This window comes from Stegostoma tigrinum, chromosome 36 (assembly GCF_030684315.1).
Source record: "Stegostoma tigrinum isolate sSteTig4 chromosome 36, sSteTig4.hap1, whole genome shotgun sequence".
In the NCBI taxonomy this organism is placed as follows: domain Eukaryota; kingdom Metazoa; phylum Chordata; class Chondrichthyes; order Orectolobiformes; family Stegostomatidae; genus Stegostoma; species Stegostoma tigrinum.
This window is the reverse complement of record NC_081389.1, coordinates 19,221,211-19,240,571: the sequence shown is the minus strand read 5'-3', so window position 1 is coordinate 19,240,571 and position 19,361 is coordinate 19,221,211. Positions and strand designations below refer to the sequence as shown.

General features: G+C 44.0%; 1 protein-coding gene across 3 annotated transcripts in view; it reads right to left on the bottom strand.

The window, feature by feature from the left end:
- The window catches only part of tmem266 (transmembrane protein 266), a 152,514-nt gene that overhangs the window by 79,850 nt on the left and 53,303 nt on the right, over positions 1-19,361 (bottom strand). The gene's annotated exons all lie outside the window — the stretch shown is intronic.

Genomic DNA, 19,361 nt, shown 5'->3' with positions numbered 1-19,361 from the left:
GCTTGCTGTCCACAAATGTAACTTGCATGCTTCCTGTAAACAGCAGTGACTGCATTTCAAAAATTTCTCACTTGCTGTAAGCTCCCTTTTCTTCCTTTGTACCTTATTCAGAGTGGGGACTCCAGTCAAGCTTTGCACCCCCTAGTCCCCCACTCTGTTCAAGACTTAGAATTAGAAGTTGCAGGATTGAATTGCTGAAGGGATAGGCATTTTACATCATGCTTTGTGCGAGCTGCCACCACCATCAGCTTCCTGCTGGTGGGGCTGGCTCCTAACAGCTGCTGGGTATATCTTGGCTTGAGCCAAACGATTAACTTTATAATTAAATATTTCACTAAGTGTGGAAATGCTGTTAAGCAATAAGAGACAGGCAGGAGTGTAGCAGGTTAGTAATTGATTTTTGTGCAGTTTGTCATCCATTATAACCCATGACAGCACTGCAAATCTGCTACTGCAATTGAGTCAGATCTTCTAGATTCTGCTTTGGTAGTTGCTGCTCCAGGGTTTAGACCAGCAATTCTCAAAGTTTTGCAGCAAGGGGACACTTTATAAGTGCACATGCTGCTGATAAAGATGGAAAGAATTTGCATGTATAAGGTGCTTCAGTTCATCCCAGTCTGTTTTCCAGGCACTCAGACAGGAGTCGGTCAGTTTGTGTACAGCTAGCTTTCAAAATTAACAGTGCAAGGCTCCTTAAGACAGCACCTTTCAAACGCAAAACCATAAACACCTCCAAGGACAAGGGCAGCAGATACATAGCTGTGGGAGCTTGGTGTGCACAGATGTAACTTGCATGCTTCCTGTAAACAGCAGTGACTGCATTTCAAAAATATCTCACTTGCTGTAAGCTCCCTTTTCTTCCTTTGTACCTTATTCAGAGTGGGGACTCCAGTCACCAACATCTGCATACCACACACCATCCTGAGTTTTATTTTAAATTTAAATTGTAGAATTGCTGTCGGGATTAGCATATATTGCCTACCCCTAAATGTCCATTGAGTGGCTCACTAAGGCCGTTTCAGAAGGCAGTTAAGAATCAAGCACATTTGCTGTGTGTCTGTGTAAGCCAGACGTGTAAAGCTGACAGATTTCTTTCCTTAAACACCGAAGAGGTAGACTTGAGAGAAGGAGAGAGAGAGAGATGGAGCGGATGCTGTTTCACTCAGTGATATCCGCGTGGGGCTCAGTTGGGGACTGCTGGGTTGCAATGCAGGGTGATGATAATTGTGCACATTCAAATCCTACACCAACTCTGGACCACCACGAGGGTGCTACATTCTCAATCCCACCCCTTGCCTGAGGTGTGGTGTCCCTCAGGTTAAACTGACTGCCAGTTGTCTCTCTCTCTCTCTCGTGGGGATGGGATTAGGGTGACTTTACCTAAATATATGGTACTTACCCCTCTTAAATTTTTTTTAAAATGCTGTTTTTGGGGGCCTTGCTGTGCACACATTGCTGGCTTCTCTACAGTGTAAAAGTTACTGGATTTTGAATGAGATGTACTTTCCTGGATGTAAAGTGGCCTAGAATGCCCTGACATTGTGAAAGGCTCTCTCCTTCCAAATAGAAGATATTTTTCTGCCCCTTGATGCAACAAATCTCTTTCAGGTCTCTGAAGGAAGTTCCAATTGAATGGCTAATGTGATGGGGGCTATTACGCCACAGGCTGTCTCTGATAGCACCAGGCCTCTTCGTTTTCACTCCAATTCTGTGCTTTGCCCAGTTGGACCTCCAGTGCACTGAGACCTGGAGAAAGCTGTTCTCAATGCTGCTGCTGTCTGACTGAGGTGGGGGGAGGCTGAGTGGTGTGGAGCAAAAAGAGAGGGAGTAGAGTAGGGTGAAGTGGCGAAATCAATGTAAGAATACTGCCAATGATTTTGTATCAGCGGGTTCAGACATGCAAATTAGTGGCAAGAAAGGTCTCAGTTTCACAAAATAGACTGACAATTGCAAACTCACCAACTGACTGTGCGGATCCTTCTCACCTACATCACACTAAGGAAATTGAGAAAGAAAAACTGCATTTCCATAGCATCTTTCACAGGACATCTCATTGTATGTTTCAGCTAAAAATCAACTTTGTGAAGCCCCGTTAGAATCTTAGAATCACGACACTGTGGAAGCAGGTCATTCAGCCCATCAAGTCCACACCAAATCTCCAAAGAGCTCCCCATCCAGACCCATCCACTTACCATTTCCCTGCATTTCCCGTGGCTAATCGACCTAGCCTACACATCATTGGACACTATGGCAATTTAGCACAGCCAATTCACGTAACCTGCATATCTCTGGACCACGAGAGGAAACTGGACCACCCAGAGGAAACTTATGCAGACCAGGGAGAATGTGCAAACTCCACACAGAAAGTCACCAAGGGTGGAATCAAACCCAAGCCCTTGGCACTGTGTGACAGTGCGCTGACCACTGAGCCACCATGCCACTCCCAGCTGCTATTGTTATGAGTGAAACACAACAGTCAATTTGCACACAACAAGCTTACACAGACAACAATATGATAATGACTGGATAATCTACTTTGGTCGAGGAATAAATATTGGCCAGGGATGCATGGAGAGAATCTCCTCTTTGAACACTGTTGCAGTATTTTTCGGCCGTTTGACAGGTGTGACAGGGCCTCGTTACTTCATCTGCAAGACGGCACCTCTGACAATGCGGCACTCCCTCAGTGCTGACACTCCCACAATGCTGTGCTCCCTCACTACTGACCCTATGACAGTGGTGGCACTCCCTCAGTGCTGACCCTCTAACAGGGTGGCACTCCCTCAGTACTGACCCTCTGATGGTACAGCACTCCCTCAGTGCTGACCCTCTGACAGTACAGCACTCCCTCAGTACTGACCTTCTGACAGTGCGGCACTCCCTTAGTACTGACCCTCCGATAATGTTGCGCTCCCTCAGTACTGACCTTCCAACAGTGCAACACACCCTCAGTACTGACCCTCTGACAGTACAGCAGTCCCTCAGTGCTGACCCTCTAACAGTACAGCACTCGTCAGTACTGACCCTCTGACAGTGCTGCACAACCTCAGGACTGACCCTCCGATAATGTGGCGCTCCCTCAGCACCGGCCCTCTGACAGTATGACACTCCCTCAGTACTGACCCTCTGACAGTGCGGCACACCCTCAGCAATGACGCTCCGACAGTGCTGCACTCCCTCAGCACCGGCCCTCTGACAGTATGACACTCCCTCAGTACTGACCCTCTGACAGTGCGGCACACCCTCAGCAATGACGCTCCGACAGTGCTGCACTCCCTCAGCACCGGCCCTCTGACAGTATAGCACTCCCTCAGTACTGCACTGGAGAATTAGCCTTTATGGGGTGCTCAAGTCCCAAGTTCGGTCCGATCAGGTGGGTGAGAGGGAATGCCAGGGCACTATTTCAAAGAAAAGCAAGTGAGTTCTCCCATGAGTCCTGGCTTCCTTCACCGCTATCCCTGAAATAAATAATTTGGTCATTATCTCATGTATGTTTGTGGGATCTTGCAGTACACAATTTGGCTGCTGCATTTCCTGCATGAAGTCCATGACAAATTTCAAAAGTACTTCATTGACTGTAAAATGCTTAGTCACGTCACGAGGTTTTGAAGGATGCTATATGAATGCAGGTGTTTCTATTATTTGTTTTGACTGGGTTGATGACTGTGCCAAAAATAGCACACAAGGGAATGGGTAGGTCAATAACTATAATGTCCGAAGGATTGGAAGAGATTCATCAATAGTCTTATCCTGCCCCTAGAGGTCACAAGCATGTGATTATAAATATTCCAGACTTATTAATATTGATAAAATCATTAGCTTCAGCTAAAGGCAGAAAGTCATTATTACATGACCCATTGCTTTCATAACCAATACAATCATTAATTAGGATGAAAATCCACTTACTATTGATTTTCCCCTCTGTCACTTTAAAATTCAACATTCCTTTCCTTAATCAGATAGGGTGGGTAGTCTGATAGGGCCTGTGCTTAGAATTTGAAAGGTTCCTTTTGCTAAGGAGATGCTTTCTGTCAGTCCCAGTGTGCAACCTCTGGATCAGGAAACTGTAGCAGGGGAGCACTGTCCCTGACTTGGTTCTAATTTCACAGAACTGGAGAAATTGCTGTCCCCAAAGGGGGCCATTTCATTTACCAGATGTGGGCTCGAGGTGTTAGGGGTATCGATTCTAATCCCAACTTCTCCTGACTTTCTCCACACCTCTCCGTATTCATGTTCCAGGGTCCGTCCAGTTCCTTTTCAAAATGCAATTGGTTCAGATTCACGAATTGTTTATGTGAACAACCACGCCCACTGGGTGAAAGAGCATCTAATTTGTCCATTCAGCCTGATAACATTTTAAATCTTCTGCATTTTTTAAAACTAGTGCTAATAACTGGTAATGAAAAACATAATGGTGTATAAATCCCCAGGGTCTGATGGGATCTGTCTCGGAACATTGAGGGAGGCAGGGGAGGAAATTGCTAGGACCTTGACAGAGATCTTTGTACCCTCTTTAGCCACAGACGAGGTCACAGAAAACTGGAGAATTGCCAGTGTTGTTCCTTTGCTTAGGAAAGGCAACAGGGATAATGCAAGAAATTATAGGCCAGTGACCCTTATGTGGTAGGGAAATTAAAGAAGATTCCTTGGAACAGGGACATTCGGGGAAAATAATTGACTTATTAGGGATAGTCCGCATGGCTTTGTGCAGAGAGATCTCATCTCACAAATTTAATCGAGTGTTTTGAGTAAGTGATGAGATGCTTGATGACAGTAGGGCAGTGGATGTGGTTCACATAGGGTTTACTAAAGCATTTGACAAGATGCCTCATAGTAGGCTGGTCCAGCCCACTGTTGTTTGTAATGTATATTAATTATATGGATTAAAATATGCATGGTCTGATTAGTAAGTGCGCAAATGACACGAAAATTTCCTCACATGTCCCCTTTAAACTTTCCCCCTCTCATCATAAATCTATTCCCCCGAGCATTTGAAATTTCCATCCTGGGAAAAAGAGTCCGCATATCCACCCTTTCCATGCCTCTCATTATTTTATGGTCAATAGTCTGGAAGTGTGTCATTGGATAGACAGGATATAGATGAATTGAAAAGCTGAGTGAAGAACTGGCAGAAGGAGATAACCTGGACAAGGGTGAGGTGATGCATCTTTGGAGGTGAAATGTGAGTATACAGTAAATGACAGGACCCTTAGGAACATTGTTATACAGACGGATCTTGGAGTGCAAGTCCATAGCTTCATGAAAATGGCAACACAAGTGGATAAAATGGTAAAGGAGGCATACGGCATGCTTGTCTTCATCGATCGGGGCATTAAGACAAAGGGTGGCAAGTCAAAACTTTAGTTAGGCCACATCTGGAGTATTGTGTGCAGTTCTGGTTGCCACACTACAGGATGGTTGTGGAGGCTTTGGGGAGGGTTCAAAAGAGGTTTACCAGGATGTTGAGATAATCAGGGTATAGTGCTGGATGAACAGAGCAGGCCAGGCAGCAGCAGAGGAGCAGGAAAGCTGACGTTTCTGGTCTGGACCCTTCTTCAGAAATGTTGCCTGGATGGAGCATATTAGCTATAAGAAGAGGTTGGACAAACTGAGATTGTTGCTGCTACAGCATTGGAATCTGAGGGACGAGCTGATAGACATGTATAAAATTATGAGAGGCTTTTATAGGGTAGATATTCAGATTCTTCTACCCAGGATGGAAATTTCAAATGCTCGGGGGCATAGGTTGAAGATGAGAGGAGGAATGTTTAAAGGAAATACGTGAGAAAACTTTTTTACGCAGAGGGTAGTAGGTGCCAGCAACATGCTGCTGGGGGAGGTGTAGAATCAGATATGATAACAGCGGTATCACATTAAGACACGTGAACAGGCAGGTAATAGAAGGATCCAGACCCAGTGTAAACACATGGGATTACTTTAGAACAGCATCATGGTTGGCACAGACATGGTGGGCCAAAAGGCCTATTCTTCTGCTGTACTGTTCTGAGTTCTATGTTCCTCTCAGACCCATCATAAAAGCTGCAAACCTTCAAACATGATACTTCAGCTAGAGTGCATTCTCAGCCCCCTTCTGTACTTCCTGTACTCCTATGACTGCGTAGCCAAATTCCGAATGAACCGCATCTACATGTTCGCTGACAACCTCACCATGTTAGGCTGGATATAAAACAACGGTGAACCGGCATACAAGATGGAGATAGAGGGCTTGGTGTCTTGGTGCATTGATAACAAACTCTCATTCAAAGTCAGCAAAACAAAAGAACTGATCATTAACTTCAGGAAGAAAGAAAGAGGACATTGTCCTATCTACATCAATGGAACTGAGGTGGAGAGGGTCAAGAGTGTCAAATTCCTAGGAGTGACAATAACCAACAATCTATCTTGCACTTCCCACATTGATGCGATGGTCAAGAAGGCACAACAATGCCTCTTCTTCCTCTGGTGGGTCAGGAAATGATGCATGTCCACGAGGGCCCTCACCAACTTTTATAAATGCCTTCTATCCGAGTGTGTAATGGCCTGATATAGCAACCACTCTGCCCAGGACCATAAGAAACTACAGAAAGTTGTGTGCACAGCCCATATCATCCTGGAAGCCAACCTCAGTGGTCTCCATTTAGACTTCTCATTGCCACTGAAAGGCTTCCAGCATCATCAAAGAGCCCTTGCACCTGAGTAATACTCTCTTTCAACCTCTTCCATCAGGTGGAAGATACAGAACCTTGAACGCACACACCAACAACTTCTTCCCAGCTGTTATTAGACTACTGAATGGACCCTTCTAACTTCAGACAATGTTGATCTTGCCTTGTGCACCTCCTGTGCAGTGTAACCTTGTGTCCCCCACTTTGTCTAAACAACATATGATCTATATGTAAAAACTGAAAGAACCGCGGATGCTGTAAATCGGGAACAAAAGCATAGTTGCTGGAAAAGCTGAGCAGGTCTGACAGCATCTGTGAAGGAGAAAACAGAGTTAATGTTTCGAGTCCAGTGACCCTTCCTCAGAAGTGATCTATATGCCCTCGTTTGCTGTGGTCTGCCCATACTGCTCGCAAAACAAAGTTTTTCACTGTACTTGTGACTACAATAAATCAAATCAAAACCCTAACAACTGCTGCAGTGAAAAAATGGGTTAGGGTTAGGGTTAGGCTTTCAACTATCCTGATGGGTGCAAGGTGAAAAACCTCAACAAAATTTGCCATTTTACAGCAGCACTCAACTCTTGCACTATCAAATAGCAATGGCCTAGTGGTATTATTGCTAGACTATTTAATCCAGAGACTCTGGGGACCCAGGTGCAAACCCTGCCATGGCTGATGGTCGTATTTGAATTAAATCAAAAAAATCTAGCATTAGGACTCTAATGTTGACCATAAGAAAACTTTGTTGGAAAAACCCATCTGGTTACTAATGTCCTTAGCTGGTCTGTGACTCCAGACCCATAGCAATGTGATTGATGCTTAACTGCCTTCTGGGCAATTAGGGATGACCAATAAATGCTAGCCTGACACCTACATCCTATGGCTGAATAAAAAAGAAACATCATTAGGTTGTTTGATGAGAATTGAATTCATGACTTAAAACTACTCAAAGATGAGTCCATAGCATTACCACTATGCCACTGCACACACACCAAATTATTTCAAATGGAAACAGATTGTTTTGATAGCTTCTAAACATACCCTTAGCAAACATCTCAGTGATTGAAAGCTACTGCTTTGTGAGAAAATCTGTCATTCATCAAATAACTTGAGTGTTTTAGATCATAGAATCCCTACTGTGTGGAAACAGGCCCTTTGACCATCAAGCCCACACCAGCACTCAGAGTCCCACCCAGACTCAGCCCCCTATAACTCACCTAATCTACACATCCCTGGACACAATAGGACAATTCAGCATGCCCAGTCCACGCAGCATGCACATCTTTGGACTGTGGCAGGAAACAGGAGCACCTGGAGGAAACCCACACAGACACGAGGAGAATGTGCAAACTCCACACAGGCAGTCGCCCGAGGGTGGAATTGAACCCTGGTCCCTGGTACTATGAGGCAGCAGTGCTAACCACTGAGCCACCGTGCCGCCCCAAGCTGTTCTGACATCTCCGTTCACACAACAAACACCCTCTGTGATCATTTGTGGGTTACAAGTAGAATCTGCAGAAGAGAGCGGAGGAAGGATTGAGGTTGGGGTTTGGGTGCAGTGGGTTTGTTAAGGATAAAACCAGCTCTTGACTTGTTTCCTCAGTCTGTGATTAGAAGTTACCATTTAACTTAAATATAGTATAGCCATAAAAAAAACCAGTTTAGAATTCAGGATAAATATTCTTATCCACAGCTTGGTGAGAATGTGAAATTCACGACCATAAAGAGTGGTTCAAATGAATGACGCATGTACGGGGAGCCTCGATAAGCAAGTGAGGGAGTAGGGAATAGACGGTCAAGTTAGCAGAGTTAAATGGGAGAGTCAATTTAAGAGGGGCATTGACTGAAAATAAACGTTTTGATAAAGTAAATAAAGAAAAAAATCTTTCCGCTGGCAGGAGGATTGGTAACCAGTGGGCACAGATTAAAGCTAAGATAACAAGGTGTAGAGCTGGATGAACACAGCAGGCCAAGCAGCATCAGAGGAGCAGGAAAGCTGACGTTTCGGGCCTAAAAGGGTCTAGGCCCGAAACATCAGCCTTACTGCTCCTCTGATGCTGCTTGGCCTGCTGTGTTCATCCAGCTCTACACCTTGTTATCTCAGATTCTCCAGCATCTGCAGTTCCTACTATCTCTGAACAGATTAAAGCTAATTGGCTAGAGAACCAGAGATGAAATCATGAGTATATTTTCTACACAGTGAGTTTTCTTTACATGTTCATGGGATATGGGTGTTGCTGGTCTGATCAGCAACTATTGCTCATCCCTAACTGCCCTAGAGAAGGTAATAGTCAGCCAGCTTGCTCATCGGCTGCACTCCAGACAGGGCAGGAATATCCACTGTAGGGACAGAGTTGCAGAATTTTGAACCAGTGACAGTGAATGGACTGCTGATACTGTTCCAAGTCAGGATGGTGTGAGGTTTGCAGGGAACATTGACATTGTTATGATCCAGAATGTGCTGCCTGAAGGGATGATGGTAACAGGTTAGTTAGTGAACTTTCAAAGTATCTGTTTCATGTAGACATGCAGGGGAATGATGTCAGGCTGTTGGGAAAGAATGGGGTAGTGGAACTAATTGGATAGCTTTCTTGTAGTTCAGATGGGCTGAATGGCCTCCTCCACTGCTGTACGATCCTTTCACCGTGTGAGTGAGGACACGGGTATCATTTTGTTTCCAGAATTACTTCTGATTGAGAGGAAGGAGTCTGGCGATTTGATGAAATTTCATATTAGCAGTAAAATAATAGATAGATAATCATTTGCTATAATGCCCCTACCGTACTAAAGCAGGGTTTCATCCATCTGATCACAAGTCATACCAGTAACAAATAAGTTATGGCCCAGAGAGCCAGTTCAACACTGTTTTGTTCTGTGTTTAAATCTCTCTCAAGGGAGAGGCACAGAATTTTAAACCTTACTTTTCCTTGATGCAGTTGGAAAGCACTACTCTGGGCAGTAGCTCACCAGCAATCAATAATGGAATATACAAGTAGATATTTACAAATTAAATAGACTCAGTGTTTATGTCTGCCTTCTTTTTACCTTCCTGTTGGCTGTGCCTTACTTGGGAGCTGTGTTGCCTCCTAAGTTGGAGGTTATGATTTCACGTTTACCCCCCAGAGATTTGAGCACAAGAATCAAGGCTGACACTGTAGTTCAAAGCCAAGGGAATGTTACATTGCTGGGGGAGGGAAGTAGGAGGCACAGCTAGAATTTGACTTATAAAACTGGAGCTCTGCCTGTGCTCCTAGGGAGAGACGAAACATTCTGAGGATTTGTTTTGAAGAGGGGGACATTCTCTCTAGCTCTGAAGAAGGGTCACTGAACTCAAAACGTTAACTCTGATTTCTCTCCACAGATGCTGCCTGACCTGCTGAGCTTTTCCAGCAATTTCTGTTTTTGTGTCTACTCTCCTTAGATCCCTGGCAGACTTTTATTGCTGAGCAACACCACTTACACACATTATCCAGTCACTTATTTATTTGTGGGAGCTTGCAGTGTGCAAATCGGCAGTCACCTTTCGTACAATACAGTAGTGACTAAGTTTCTAAAGTGAATCATTAATTACAATGAACTTCAGAACATCTTGAGGTCACAAAAGGCAATATATTAATACTAGTTCTTCCTTTTATACTCTACTTCTATAGATATTACTGAGGGTATCACAGTGACATTTTGTGCTTTAAGGTGCATCCCTCAATTTAAGCACTTCTCTTCATGAATCTGCAGGTAAACTGAAATAATAATAAAAATACTTGACTGGGAATGTTGGTGAATATCGAGTTAAAAAAAAGTAGACTATCTGAAATAGAATTGACTCATAGAAAACAGGCAAAACCCTCATGAATTCATTCATTCATTCCCAACCAGTGTTCAAAGCTGGCCACTAACGATGAGCATACCTGAATCCATTATCCATTACTTTAACTTAGCATAGGTCGAGCCTCTCTACAGAAGAGAGAATTGCGGATTAGTCTGAAAACCTCTACCTCACCCTCCTTCGAGATACACTTTACACTTTCTGTCCAAGTATTCTGCTAGATCTGGGGGAGAATCGTGGTTCAATCGTTAGCACTGCTGCCCTACAGTGCCAAACCCTGGTTCAATTCCACCCTCAGGTGACTGTCTGAGTAAACTTTATACATTTTCCCTGTGCCTGCATGGGCTTCCACCCACAGTCCAAAGATGTGCAGTTTAGGTGGATTGGCCATGGGAAAGCAGGGGTACAGATGTAGGGTAGGGTGAACGTCTGCTCTTTGGGGGGTTGGTGTGGACTTGACGGGCTGAATGGCCTGCTTCCACACTCTGGGAATTTTATGATTCCATGATCTCAATGCCATGCATCGGCAGCTGCCATATCCCCATTTTGAGAGCGAGTGAGAGAGCACAGCTTAAGGTTGATGGTGCCATAGTCAGAGAGTCAAAGTGGTCTACATAGTCATAGAGTCAAAGAAAAGACCCTTCAGTCCATCAAGTCTGCACTGGTCAAAGAACTAGTACCTAACTATTCTGATCCCATTTTCCAACAGAAATGAAAATAACGAGTTACATTTACCTTGCACTTTTCACAGCTACAGCTCAGCAAAGTTCTTTTTCAGCCAATAGAATGCTGTGCACTCATGGTTGTAATGCAGGAAATGAGCAACCAAGGTGCGCACAGCAGGATCCTACAAATAGCAATGTGATTATGACCATATTATCTTTCTCTTATCAATATTGGCTAAGGGTTAAATAGTAGCTGGGATATCATGGATAACAATCCCTACTGTTTTTTAGCATAGTCCATGAGATCTTTTATTTCTGCCCAAATCAGTTAATGGGCCCTAGATCTTTCAACCCATTTGAAGGGCAACACCGCTGATAGTGCAGCACTCCCTGACCACTGTGCAGGAGTGCCAGCAATTCTCTAGCCCTGGAGTGGGCCTTGAATGGTGAACCATGTGAGAGCAGAGAGCTACCCACTGAGCCTTTTCTGAATCAAATGATGTTCCCAAGGTGAATTAAACATCGGAGTACATCAATGGTTTATGGACTTTTTTATGTGGAGTTTCCATTCTGTGTGGGGAAAACTCCCTCAACATTGAAACAATGCCAGGGACTACATAAAAACCAAAAGAACTCTGAATGCTGTAAATCAGAAACAAGAACAGAAGTTGCTGGTAAAGCTCAGCAGGCCTGGCAGCATCTGGGGAGAGAAATCAGAGTTAACATTTCGAGTCGAATAGCCGTTCTACAGATGCTGCCAGACCTGCTGAGTTTTTCCAGCAATTTCTGTTTTTATTCCAGGGACTACATGCTTGTGCAGCAGTAGCCTGCCTCCAACCACTCTGCCACACCTTGGAATATCTCAGGACAAATAATTTGCCACAACTTCTAAAAGAAAAAGACAATGGCAAGAAGGCTTTTATTTTGTAGAAAATGCTCACTTCATTTACAAAGAACATCAGAGTCTAAGGAAATTGCAAGTCAAGAAGCGGAGAGATCTACAATAGTCAGGTAGAAACAAGATGTTGCACAAGTACTGGGATCGTCTACTGCTTTTGCTAGCATCTGGGATTCCCAATTTGAAAACTGACATCATTCACTGTCTGTACTTTAACATGTATCACTAATACTGTGATATTGTTCAATAGTCACATATGCTGTTGTCTTGTAAATAGCCAGAATGACTAATCTAGCCAAACCAACCAAATTAGAATTTATTTTTGTGTGTGTGCGAAAACTGATTAGCATTTAGTGTCTTAAAACACTTGCAGCAGCTGTGAAAGAGTAACTGCTGAGCCCTATCAGAGTTCATAATGAAACTGCCGTGAGAGGGAAAGCTGTGACAGTGGTGTCTCTGGAGCTTGTTGTTGGCATTCTGTCTGTGCTATTACACTTGCTGTGCACCTAAAACCAACAAACCTCTGCATCCCATTCTCTCAACAAGGAGCAAAGCTTCTTTCAAAGATACGAGTGAGCTCCTGTTAGCATCAGCTTTGGATGAACTAGACAAATGCCCATGGTCACCTGGTATCTTCTGGGTGGCACCATGGCTCAATGGTTAGCACTACTGCCTCACAATGCTAGGGAATCAATTCCTGCCTCGGGCGACTCTCTGTGAGGCATTTGCATATTCTCCCCATGGCTGCATGGCTCCCCACCAGGTGCTCCAGTTTCATCACACAGTCTAAAGATGTGCAGGTTAGGTGGTCTGGCCATGTTATAGTGTCCAGGTATGTGCAGGCTAGGTGGATTAGATTTGGGAAATGCATGGATAGGGTGGGTCTGGGAGGGATGGTCTTTGGGGTGTCAGTATGGACTTGATGGGCCCAGTGGGTGGCTTCCACACTGTGGGGCTCTATGATTCTGAACGCAAAATTCACTTAATCAAGAATCCTGAGTGAAAGGCACACTCAATTTCTTTCACAGCAAAAGTGGCTATAGTACATGGATCTTCCAGCCTTAAGTCACCATTCGGTACATTTATTGTCACAGTATTCCGTCAGAACCATTGAAGAGTTTGGAAATGCCCCTGTCTCCCTTTTCCCTTCTCAGCTTCAGATACACACCTGTGAGCTTGCCATGTACATGGATTCTCACTACATCTAGCACAACTTTCATTTATGTAGCCCTTTAACTTAGTAAGCATACCCCAAGGTGCTTCAGGTGAGGGTTAGTTTTTTTATTTATTCATGGGTTGAGTGTTTTGCTGGCCAGGCCAATATTTATTGTCCATCCCTAATTGCTTAGAGGATATTTAAGAGTTAACCCCATTGCTGTGGGTCTGGAGTCACATGTAGGCAGAACTAGATAGGCATGGCATTTTTCTTCCCTCAAGGACATTAGTCTCAAACAGAATTTTGACAAATGATGAGACATGATGGCAAGAAAGAGGGTACAGGAGGACAAAGGGTGAAGGAGAGTTACAGGGAGGTAATATCAGAGCATCGAGTCTAGACAGCTGAAGGCCCAGATTAAAATCTGGGATATGCTAAGAATCTAGAATTCAAGTGCAGAGATCTGACAGCGGTGTCCGGCAGCTGGAGATTAAAGCGAAATGGAGGAGCAGGGCCACACAAGAATGTGGAAAGAATGATGAGAACTTTAATAATGAGATCTTGTGGGAGCTAATGTAGACCTGAGGTGACAGGTGAATGGGACTTAATGCCTGATGGTATATGCACAAAGGGTTTAAGATGCCTTGTCTCTGAGAGGGATGGGGCAAGGTAAGGAAGGGTGTCCCAGAAAGGGTGAATTCTTCTCACAAATAAATACACAGGAGGAGGATATTATTAAATTAGAAAGGGTGATGAAAAGATTTACTAGGATGCTACCTGGACTGGAAGGTTTGAGGCATAAGGAGAGGCTGGAAAGGCTGGCACTTATTTTATCCCCAGGAGCATAGGAGGGGTGACTTTATAGAGCTCTATAAAATCATGAGAGACATAGATAAGGTAGATAGCCAACAGCTTTTCCCCATGGTAGAGGGGTCTAAACTAGAGGGCATAGGTTTAACGCAAGAGGGGAGAGATACAAAAGGGTCCAGAGGGATAATTTTTTTCACACACAGGGTGGTGAGTGTCTCGAATGTGCAGCCAGTGGTAGTGGTGGAAAAGAGTACAATTCCATCATTTAAAAAACATTTAGACAAATACATGGATGGGATAGGTATGGAGGGATATGGACCAAATGCAGGCAAATGGAACTCATTAAAATTGTAAAAGCAAGTTGGGCCAAAGGGCCTGTTTCCCTGCTGTAGATCTCTATGTCTATGGCTCTAGGAAGAGCCAATGACAAGGGGTATAATGACTTGGGACTGTTCACTGCGATGCCATCGCAATCTGTCCTAGCCTAGTCCATACATCCATTTTGCTTCCAAAACCCCACAGGTTTTTCAAATTGAACTTTGGTGGCGCTTAGTTCTTGGTTCATTCATTTATAGATTTGAGTAGGTAGTGTTTCTGCTTTTCTTTTTGAGTGTCTCAGATTTTTAAATGACCTAATCCATTTTCAGTCTGAGCGGTCACTTGCAATCCAGGTCTCGAGCCTGCGCTTGGGTTTCTCACAACGAACAAAGACATTCAAACGACTTCACCAGTAACTCTGCAATGTTTCACTTTGAGAGGCAGATGTCCCACCTCACTTAGCCACAGATAAAAAAGAACTAAAAGCCTATTTATGCAGGATAGCTCCTTAAACAAATACCAATTATAACATCACCCACTGGTGACAGAAAAATTTCACAAACACACACAAAGAGAAAGAACTGTCAGCATAATTAATTCATCGTTATATTCACAATTATGTAAATTCTTGGTCCTTGTCACTTGCCTTGGCTCTAGTTGCTTTTTATTCCTCCCCAACAAACACTTACCATGTGTGTTGTATTTGTGATACAGAGGAAGTTTCAACTAAAAACTGAGACATTTGCTTTGCGAAGGTTTTGTTCCAGGCAGACATCAAGCAGCAGGAGAAATGAAGTTGGGCTCATTTCCATCGGACAGAGAGGGGTCTTCGAGTTGGCTAGTGGTAGCAATAAGTCAGAAATGCCATGGCTTAAGACCCACCTCAGAAAGTTAGGAACATAGAAACAGGAGTGGGTCATTCAGTCTGTCGAGCGTGCCCTAATATTCCATATGATTATGGCTGATCGAATGCTTCAATATCTTTTATTTACCCCATCCCCATAACACTGTGTACCAGTGCTAATCAGAAACCTATCACTCTCTACCTCAAGCAGTGACAATAAAGCTAATTCAATTCAAGCACAGTCAAAGATGGAGCCTCCACACTTGGTAGTGAATTCCCAAGTTTCGTAACCCTCAAAGTAAAATAGTTTCTCCTCATCTTAGAACTAAGTGGCACCCCCCCTTTATTTTAAAACTGTGCCCCCTGGTTCTCAAGCACCCAGCTAAGGGAATCATCTGACCCACATTAATCCAGTCTATCCCTTTAAGTGTTTTGTAAGTGTCAATGAGATCACCTCTCATTCTTCAAAACTCTACAGAATACAGGCTCAATTTGCCCGATCTCTCTTCTTAGGCCATTCCATCACCCTGGGTCAAGTCTGATTAACCTTTGTTGCACTCGGAGACCGAAACTAAACACAGTCCTCCGGATTCTGTGTAATCAAATTCTCATGCATTTAAAACCAATGTAAGACTTGTGCAGGGAAATGCTAACAATCCCACCCTCTCCCCCACCCCAGGGCAATACCGAGAGACTGCTACACTACCTGAGGTGGTGTTTCAGATGAAATAATAAACCTAGACCTGTCAGCCCCCTCTGGTTGATAAGAAAGCTTCGCCATACCATAGGAAGGTTGGGGAGTTCTTGTGGCATCCAGGCCGATATTCATCCCTTAATTAATATCATTAAGGCTGGGTATCTGGCCATTAACATAATATTGCTGTGGGATCTTGCTATGCACAAACCAAGCATTCCGTTTCCTACTTTACAAGAGCAACTACAATTCAAGAAAGTGCACCAATGGCTGTGTAGCATTTTGAGGCATTCTGAGATCATTGAGCCATTACAGCAGAGATGGAGAGCACCAATCTGCCCATTGAGTTCATTCTAGCCCTCTGTTAGTTAGTTCCATTCCCTCTCCGTATCTCCATAAATCTATCACTTAATTTTCCTCTGGAGGCCATCCAATTTCCTTTGGAACTCATTCATTGTCTCTGCTTCCACCACCCTCGCGGACTGCCCATAGGAACAGGCATAGGCCATTCAGCCCATTGAGACTGCCTTGTCTTTCAGTATGATCCTAGCTCATTAGCACTTGCTTATAAAAAGGATCTTCTCTACATTCGTCCTGCATCCCTTGTGCAAGATCTTAAATCGGTGTTCACCATTTCTTGTATTGCTGGGCACAAAGTTTTGTTGTCTTACTTTAACTAAAACTGTTGTGATCTTGTCCAACTCTGCCAATTAATCCCTCATTCTCCTTTCCTCTAAGAAATATTGGTGCTTAAAACAGCAATGAGGAGGAATTTGGAATTCTCTGCTTCAGAGAGCAACAGAGTTTACGTAATTGAATATATTCAAGGTTGAATTAGACAGTCTTGATCTGCAAAAGAATCAAAGGTTGGGAAGGAACAGGCATGCAAGTTGAGTTGAGGCTATAATCTATTAAGCTACTATCTTCTTGAATGGCAGAGCAGGCTTGAGGTGTTGAATGGCCTATTCGTATTTCTTACATTGAGAAAGTGCAACTGAGTTGAATAAATGATTAAATGTTTTTCATCAGAGATGAAGGGCTGAAGGAATTGCGGGGGGTGAGGCCACTTCTGGATTGCTTGTTCTTTAAGCCTGTCGTACTATGAAGCAAATGCAGAAATTAACGGAAATGTATTTGGAAATTAATGAAAAGTTAAGCTTTATTCTTTCGGATGCCTCAGGGAAGTCTCTCTCTTTCTGGCAGGTTGTCAAAGTGAGGAGAACACTTGCCACAGCATGTAGCCCCTGGCTAGTATCTGTGCATGGAATCTTTTCATGTGGAGGAGGCTGTTGCACTGTAGCTACCTCATGGTTCTGGCTGAGAAAGAACACTCCTGCTATTTGTATCAGAAGGATTTACAAGTTGATTCTCAATCTGTTTGGCCGCATTATTAATGCACTCTCTTTGGCCATCGAGCCCTGGAGTGAGACTTGAGTCTGGACCTTCTGGCTTAGAGGTGGGGATACTACCCACAGCCACAAGGGAAGTAATAGTCATTTGGAAGGGTTAGACATTATGTAGGTTTGGAAAAGTGTCTATTTGCTTGATAAACGCTAGAAACATCACAACTATGAATGACAGGAGCTCAAAACAATTCCGCAAAGTGTAATAACTAGCAAGGTAGAGATGCCTCTGTTCTGAGGAAGGGTCACCGGACCCGAAATGTTAACTCTGTTTTTTGCTTCACAGGTGCTGCCAGACCTGCTGAGCTTTTCCAGCAACTTTGTCTTTGCTCCTGATTTACATCATACGCAGTTCTTTCAGATTTTGTTAAGGTGCAAGCGCTGCCCAGTATTTACTCTACCTATGTAGTCCCGTAACATGCTTTGCACAACATGCCACAACAGTTATACTGAAGGCCAGCTGGTGTGAGTCTGAGTCATACAGGCCAGATTTGATCACTGTTTGATGCTGAGTGAGTTGGTTTTGGATTAAGGAGCATGTGGCTCCCACACCTGAATCATCAGTGAAACCTCCATAGGAGCCTGTGCATGGACATCAGCCAAGGGCAGAATTAGTGCCCATGTTGGACCAGCTTACCTTTCCTGTACTGTTAAGGTCAACATGCATTTCATTGGGAGGGATACCAAGGGGTAACTGGCATCCACAGATCAAGCTCATAGTCAGGCAACATGGATAGATCATAAATCGCCAATCCTACTGCCCCAGCAGTAGATCGACTTCTGTCACATTTCCGGAGGGAGGGTGGGGTGGCTGAGTTATATTTGAAGGTGAAATCTTCGAGCCTGCTGTGACACCTAAAACTTGGAGTGGGAGTCATCCTTGGTGATGTTCGTTCTATGATTTGCAACATGATGCTGGAAGACAGTATGGCATACAGCAGCTTGGGTGCAGAGGGCAATGATGCAGATAATAAAGTTCTGGGAGCAATACTGCCTTCCTTTCATAGATTTGTAGAATCCCTACAGTATGGAAGCAGGTCATTCAGCCCTTCGAGTCTACACCGATCCTCCAAAGGGCGGCTCATCCAGACCCATTCTGATACCCTATCCGTGTAACCCTGCATTTCCCTGTACCTAAGCTACACATCCCTGGACTCTATGGGCAATGTAGCATGGCCAATCCACCTAACTTGCACATCGTCGGACTGTGGGAGGAAACAGGAAGCACCTGGAGGAAACAGGAGCGCCTGAAGAAAACCCACGCAGGCACAGGGAGAATATGCAACTCTACACAGACAATTGCCTGAGGTTGGAATTGAACCTGGCTCCCTGGCACTGTGAGGTGATAAGTCAAGATCAAATTGTGAGTGGGAGGGAGTTCTGGCTGCATCCTACACAGCCATTGGTTTGTGCTAACAGATGCACAAGTTTGTTTTTGTATAAACAAGCAAAATGATTTTTGACTTATTTTTCTAATCAACTTGTTCAGAGATATTATTACACACCTCTAGAGCAGGTAGACTTTAACCTGGTCCTCCTGGTCCAGGGGTAGGGACACTACCGCTGTGCCTTCATGGAAATGTGGTTTTTTAAAAAAATCTGGTCAGAGATGTTATTACACACCTCTGGAGCAAGTGGGATTTGAACCCAGGCCTGCTGGCCCTCCTAGACTAGTGGTAGGGACACTACTACTGTGCTGCAGGAGGACCCTCACGACAAAGTGATTGTAGCCTTAGGGTTTGATCAGAGCCAAAAAATGAGAACAACCTTTATATGCGTTTTTACATGTAAAATTATCCAATCAAATGCTAATTTTGCCAACATTGTATATTATGATAGACGTTCTATAAAGTAGCACAACAAATCTGAGCTTCCTTAAAATTGTAAATGCTGCACATGTTGAAAATGACCCTTGGAATTTCGGGTGACTTTCCAAAACAGTACTGAGGGAATTGTGCATTGTGGGAAGCACTGACTTCAACATAACATGGAGATTCGAGCTGCACTACTCAGTTTGGATAAATGTTAAAAATAACATCATGTCCTTTGCAGTACGGCTGAGTGACCCTTGCGTCCTAATCAACT